This window comes from Montipora foliosa, chromosome 5 (assembly GCF_036669935.1).
Source record: "Montipora foliosa isolate CH-2021 chromosome 5, ASM3666993v2, whole genome shotgun sequence".
Classification (NCBI taxonomy): Eukaryota; Metazoa; Cnidaria; class Anthozoa; order Scleractinia; family Acroporidae; genus Montipora; species Montipora foliosa.
Genome location: NC_090873.1, coordinates 20,311,378 through 20,318,877, shown reverse-complemented (window position 1 = coordinate 20,318,877; position 7,500 = coordinate 20,311,378). Strand labels below are relative to the sequence as shown.

The 7,500-nt window shown below is 38.2% G+C and overlaps 1 pseudogene; it reads left to right on the top strand.

Annotated features, from left to right (window-relative positions):
- Nucleotides 1-6,515: 6,515 nt before the first annotated feature.
- LOC138002349 (uncharacterized) lies at nucleotides 6,516-7,139 on the top strand (annotated as a pseudogene).
- Nucleotides 7,140-7,500: the final 361 nt, after the last annotated feature.

Genomic DNA, 7,500 nt, shown 5'->3' with positions numbered 1-7,500 from the left:
TTCTAGTTTTTTATATTAAGTATATTTAATTACCGTGCAGTGGCCAGAGACTGGTGACATGGTTAGGCTTATTTAGTGTGACATTAGCATCTTTCAGAATTGGACTGCTTAGGCTAAGTCTACTCTATATACTGGTTAGCTTACTGCATCTACACGAAAAATACTCTGGTCTGGTATGAACAGAAACGACACAGAAATGGAACAAGTCATTCATGAAGGAGACTGAATAATCCCAAAAGACTTATGATAGAACCATGTCATATTTTGAGGTGACGTTTTTGTCGACAGTCGCCGTCGTAGATCTTAAACTCCCGATTGACTTCCGCTATGGTTCAGTATTGGTACAAAGTACGACACCAAAGAGTGGCACAAGAACCTATCCGATATACGACGATTCACTTTAAAGATCGAAGCAGGGTAGCGTCGCTCCATTTTGAAAATCAGCCTTCCCTTTGTGAACAGAAGCCCTATCCGATATGGTCTTTGTGCCAGCACACAAGCTATCCGGTATAGTGTAGACATAGCCTTAGGCTGCTTAACAGAGACTTGGCATGGAGGTTAGGCGGAGTGCACCCTGGCTTACATGCAGATCTTTTCAAGCCTTTGAGCAATGAATAAAAAAATGAAATAATATGTAACTGAAACTGTTTTACATTCATTTTAACAGATGACAAAAAGTAAAGCTGCAATGGATGCCATGACTAAAAAAAGAGGCAGGTCAACCAAAAAAGAAAACAAACAGTCTGGGAGAAAAAAAAAAAGCAAAAAGTCCAGCCAGGGTTTCCTCCAAAGCTATAAGCCAACAAGAAAAAAATGAAGCTGATAAAGAAAGGGAGGAGAAGAAGAAAGAAAAAATGCAAAAGAAGAAGGCCCTAGATGAAAGAGACTTCAATGTCCTTGGCCAGATGTCACAGCTAAACCGTTCAATTGTTATGGTGAATGAACATGATAGGGAGGTGGAGGAGAAGGAGATGGAGCTTGCAAGAAAGAAGGCTGATCTTAAAAGAAGGGAGAAAGAAGTCAAAAGAAAAGAAGGAGGTGATGCACAGAATGTACTTGAAGTCAACAATAAGAATGCAATGAGAACAAGGGATATGTCAGACGAGGACGATGGAGGTAATGATGAATAAAATAGTAAAAGGTAAAAACTGTTAAAATGTTTGACTAAACGTTTTCGATCTTGCGATCATCTTCAGAGTGAAGATGAAGATGATCGCAAGATCGAAAACGTTTAGTCAAACATTTTAACAGTTTTTACCTTTTACTATTTTATAATTTTACTGGCGAAATGCATATATAATGATGAATATTTAGGTAAGTAGACCCTTAATATTCTAATGATATTGTGTGAGCTGCAGACAATTAAAAACAGATAAACTTGAAACAGATGCAGGTGTACATGTCACATAAGTCATGCAATGAATACGGTTTTGTGGTACGAAAACACCCAGCTGGGAAAATTTAGTTGTTTTGTCATTGGAAATAATGTAGATGCATAAGCGAACTTGTTTTAGTGTGCCTTTAAAATACATGTAATATTGTAATACAGTGCACAGAACAGAAAAAAATTACAATAATATTATTGGTATCAGGGTTCAGTTTGTATTTGAAGACAAAGTTCATAGCCGGGCTATCACAGTGACTAAGTCTGGAAGCAGCAGTTACAGTGGAGATATCACCAGTAGCAGTGTAATGGTTATATTGCTCTGTATGCACGTGTAATGTGACAGCAATCAATATCTTCATACACCCGTAAGCTGTAACAAGTGTTACGGGTTACAGCCACTGCTATGGATATAAAAGTTCTTTAATGAATTGAGGATCTTTCATTTTTCAGATTTTGATGATAGTGGAGTGATGGAATGCTATACCGCGGATATTGATGTCCTTGGGGCAAGTAATATTATCAAAACTCCCGAGAGACCAACAACTGGCAAAAAGCGACGAAGAGCAAACCCTCTAACAGCTAAGAAGTGCCCAAGAAGGCAAGTTGTAGAGCCCGAGTGTGCTCAGTGTCGCCATCTGCTGCTGGAAAACAAAGAGCTGAGAGAGGCAAATGCACAACTAACAGAGGAATTAAATGCTCAAAGGATGGAGGTGCAACCAAGTGACGCCCCCAGACCAGGGAAAATATCCAAGGAGGTTGCAGAAAGATATAAAGTTAAGAGGAATACCTGTAGAATAATATGACATCACTAAACTACTGGTTAATACACTTATGCCAAAATCATTCTTGTCATTCAAATATACCTAAAAACCTATCTGTACTAAAAACTTTTCTTTCTAATCACACAAAGAGATTGTTCAGCCCCAAAGACTGGTCAAATGTCATGACCTAAATACAGTATTGTGAAAAAGTAATGAGAACGTAATTTGACGAAATTCGCGAATTTTGGGGCTTTTCGACGAAAAATGGCGAATTTTTGTCTAGCGCGAAAGTTCGCAGAAAATTCGCCGAATTTTCACAATGCCTATTGTTTAAGTTCCGAAATTTCGAGGGAAAATTCACTTTGACCGATAAGTCGTTCCGAAATTTCGAGCGAAAATCCGCATTCACGGACAACTTGCACATGTGTGGAATGAAAGTTGAAATGCATCGTACAGTGCTCTTCCCTGGTCAAAAAAATAATAACAAAGAAGCTGCGATCACGCAAGGCTTTTAAGCTATGTGTTTAAGTCTTTTACCGCTGAATTCAAAGTTTCTCATCGAATGGAGATGGAACTATTGATGTTTTTTTCACTGCAGTGACTTGCCGGCGCATGACAAAAAGTTAAAAGTTATCCTGAAAATTGGTAAGTAAGCTTTTCATACGTATAAGACATCATGTCAATAAACACTTCTGGTGTAATACAAATGTAAACCGGGAACCATTTTTTTGCCGCTGTGACGCTACAAGATAACACTGGCCAGCTCTTTTATATTTACAGGCTTTGCATTATCGACAACAGTTTGTCCTCACAACCAAAGGATTGAAATTGCATATGTTTTGTCGAGTCTTCTCTGCCGAGAAAGATGAATAAAAACACATTACAAAGGGAGAATTTTGTAGAGAATTGAAATGGACACAACTACTGAGCTATTTCCAAAATACATGTACTGATCATCAAAGTGCTGTCAAAGTGACTACAGTTGTTTACAAAACTGAATAGCCGATCGATATGTGATCGATGTTTACAAACCACACTACGAAATTTCGCGTACAACAAGCGAAATTACGCTTTTGGTTTTTCGCGCTGGTCTCGAAAATGCGGCGACTTTCTCTCTTTGTTTTAGCGAATTTTCGCGCTGGGCTCGAAAATGCGGCGAATTTAATTCTCTTTTTGTTTTAGCGAAATTACGCTGGAAACATCGCAAAACGACGCTCAAATTTTCGAGCGAAATTTCGTCGAAAGTTCGCAGGGACAAAGAACGAAATTCGCGCATTTCTCTCTCATTACTTTTTCACAATACTGTAGTAGATGTACATGTACAATCAAACACTAGAGTGACTCACCTCATACAGTGTGATCACTAGATTTATACAGTACTTGTATATAAAATATATATAAATGATCAAACTGTCATTAATGAACACATTTTGTTGCTTACAGATGATTGAACTGTCATCACGAAGATGTATCTACATCTATGACAGCCATCTTACCAAGGCATCTACAAAGAAAACAGCAACAGCCACAGCTTGTTTTCTGCTAAGCTGTTTTTACAGAGATGATGAGCTTGTAGGGAGGAGTCTTGGAGGAAAAAATGGAAGACCGTGTGTTGATACAGACATTCTAGAGAGCATCTTGAGTAAGTGTAATCATAACTTCACATTTGTACTTCTTGCAATAATACAAATGTTTACTCTGCATGAGCCATTTTTCTAAAGGGCAGCTTAATGCAATGAATTGCAAATTCTTAAAATTTTTACATTAAAAAAAAAAAAAAAATTCAGATGCATTTATAGAAGTTGTCAATAATGATGTTTTGAAGTGCAAGAATTAAGATATTGTACTGAAACAAGTGAAGCTATGATCCTCGCAGTTATGAACGCAATTTTTGTAATTGCCTAGAGAAGCCTGAAAAATTCAGGACTTCAACGGGGTTTGAACCCATGACCTCGCAATACTGGTGCGACGCTCTAACCAACTGAGCTATGAAGCCACTGACGTTGGGAGCTGGTCATTTGTGGGTTCTAATGTTCCCGTGAGGAGTGAATCAATGATGAAATGATATATGAAATGGATCATATACATGTATGAACTGCGGATATGAAATCAAGTGAAGATATGATCCTCGCAGTTATATTTGGCTATGTTCTTGATAAAATTAGCTTGTCTAAGCAATTTCCTGTTCTTATTTGTTTGTAGGTTACACAAGAAAGAAGTTCCCAGACATGACATCTGATAGTGGAGTCAAAATAGCTTTAAGGAACAAGATAACCTTTCTTGAAGCTAAGTTTAAAAAAAGGACAATTCAAGTTGTTGATTAACATGCAAAAAGCTTATTAAAACACCTGTTTAGAACTGTCTTAGATGCAGTGATGGAATTATCAATGACAATTTTTAACTTTATAATACTATATATAAATTATTGTTTATTGCCAGAAACAAGAAGACAAGTTTATTTGGGTTTAAAGAAATCTAGCCATCGTTGCATTGTTGCTGCCCATGATCATATTTTTTACAAAATTCAGTGAGTTCCACTTAACTCGCTTGATCAGAGTAGAGGTAATTTTTTAATAATATTGTGAAAACCTATTTCAGCTAGATATTTGCTTTTTTTCTGAGATTACATTTGTATTGCATACAGTAAGTCATGTTTATGCATTGATAACAATAAATAGGTTACCACTGTAGATTGATTAAACCTGTGTTTCAATTATTTATATGTGTGCATGAAGTATACTAAGGTGGCTCGATAGTCCAAATTTCATAAAAATATCACCTTTTTTTAAACATCTTAATTTTGCCCTACAACTATTGTAGTTTAGTGGAAAGAAACTGTTTTTCTACTTTTTCTTGGGGAAATATATATATTCTGGCTTTTTCTGGAACCTTTCCTTGGTTTCCATGGTAACGAGTTTGTTTATGCCTATTTTTTTTGCCCCGAAACCCCTCCCGTATTTATCCGTTTGCGTTCCAGCTTTTCAAGGGACTGGTAAATAGTTTAACTCCTTGAAGACATGAAATGAACAATTACATGAAGTGATTAGTGACCGAAAACGTGGCTGACATCTTTTCAGATTGGTTTCGATTTATTCTGTGAAAGTTGTAGTGACTCATGCCGCCAAAGAGGAAATTTAGGAGTGCTCGAAGAAAGAAAAGAAGGTTTACTGGTAATGTATACACTAGGAAAAGGAAACTAAACGAAAATGAATCAACAGTTGGATCGACAGAAGAAAGTGAAGCTTCAGACATCGACAATGAAGTTGTGACGCCAGTGTTCGTCTCATTTTTGTGTCCACTCTGCAGGTATGGTCACATTGTTTTATACATCCTGAAAACAATAGTCCTTCTTCGCAAGAAACAGTACGACAAAATGATTAGCGGCCATATTTCAAAAATCACGTGGTTGTTACACAGGGATGGCAAGGAACATATTCTCAACATATCATCCCATCAACTAACTTTCTTCCAAAAACTCGTATTGTGCCGAGGTCTTAAGTACGCCATTCCTCAGCGCCAGATATTGGCTATGAAGATCAAAGCCAATTTTGAAAAGGCCTACTGGCAACTCAAACCAACAATTTCTGATGATAAGAAAGAATTAGCAGCAGCAACACTCCGGTCGATTGCACTGAATTACATCAAGCATAAAGGCCCAAGACCACCTAAGGCACTTGTGAGTTCCATTAATCAGCTGAAGAAACGAGATGATATTGTAATCAGAAAACCAGACAAAGGGTCAGGCGTTGTTGTCATGAACAAATCTGACTACGTTCAGTTACTCAGTGAAGCCTCCATGAATGATGAAACAAAATTTAAATCAGTTTCTTTGGAAAGACCTAGGACAAGTGGAAGACCGCCAAAGCAATACCACCCATTCTTGGAGAAAGCAAAACATCTTGATTCTGTAGTTCGGAGAATTCTTCCAAAACACATCGCCCATACTGTCTGCCAGAAAGGATCCAGACTAGCACATCTCTATGGTCTACCCAAGACGCATAAAGAGTGACTGGCGACGAGACCAATTCTGTCCGCCACAGGGACACATAACTACGAAACTGAAACCCCTGTCTGTTAACAACCATACCATCTGTGATGTGTTTCAGTTTGTTGAAGAGATCCAAGAGCTGGAGTTCAATGAGGACGATATTTTGGTATCGTATGATGTATCAGCATTGTTCATGAACGTGCCGCTAGAAGAAATCATTCAGATTCTTGCGAGCAAGGCCGTCGCTCGAAATTGGTTCAATGAGACACACAACCTTAACATCACCCAGGATGACCTTGTTGAGCTTCTACGAGTGGCTACAAGACATCAACTGTTTCAGTTCAACAGCAGTCTTTATGAACAAATTGATGGAGTAGCGATGGGGTCACCCCTAGGGCCACTCATGGTGAACACATTTATGTGTTCGATCGAGGAGGAACTAGAAAGCAAGAATAAGTTACCTTTTTATAAGAGATACGTGGATGACACCTTAGCTGCGGTAAAATATATTGCAACTGCTACGGCTTTCTTGCCAACATGAAACGAAGCACACCCGGCAATCAGCTTCACGATGGAAGTTGCAAACAACAACAAACTACCTTTCATCGGAATGGAACTCATTAAGATTGGGAAACAGCTGAAAACATGTGTCTACAGGAAAACAACAAATAAAGGCCTAATTCTCCACTATCAAAGCCATGTTGATGCCTGTTACAAACGATCCCTTCTAATAACCATGTTGAACCGAGCCCACTGTCTATCATCCTCACCTGATCTATTTGCTGAAGAATGTGACAACTTGAAAGGGATCTTCTTAAAACTGAAGTACCCAGAGAATCTTATTAATTCCACAATAACTAGATTCATTGAGTTCCGAAATCAACCACAAGTTGGCGATGTTCAAGCAAATGCGCCCGTTCAAATTATTATCAGCCAACGTTGTACGAAGACAGCTGTCCGATCTTGGAAAGAAAATAAACAGCGATCTGCGCCCAATGTTTAGAAGCAAGAAAATTGCTAACGACATCAAAGTAGCAGAGGCCAAACCACCGTTAACAAATCAACAATGCGTTGTCTATAAATTCAAATGGCACAGATCTGTGTGATGGGGATTATGTTGGCTATACTTGCCGACACCTTTTCCAACACATTGAGGAACACAAGCACTCTGCTATTGGAAAACACCTGCGAGACGCCCACAATCAGAAGAACAAAGATCTTCAGGAACAATTTACCATTCTTAAGAAATGCCGTGGGAAATTTGAATGCTTAGTTTACGAAATGCTATTTATCCAAGAAAAGAAACCTCAGCTGAACACTCAATCTGACTCAATCAAAGCAAAACTATTAAGTACTTAATTGTT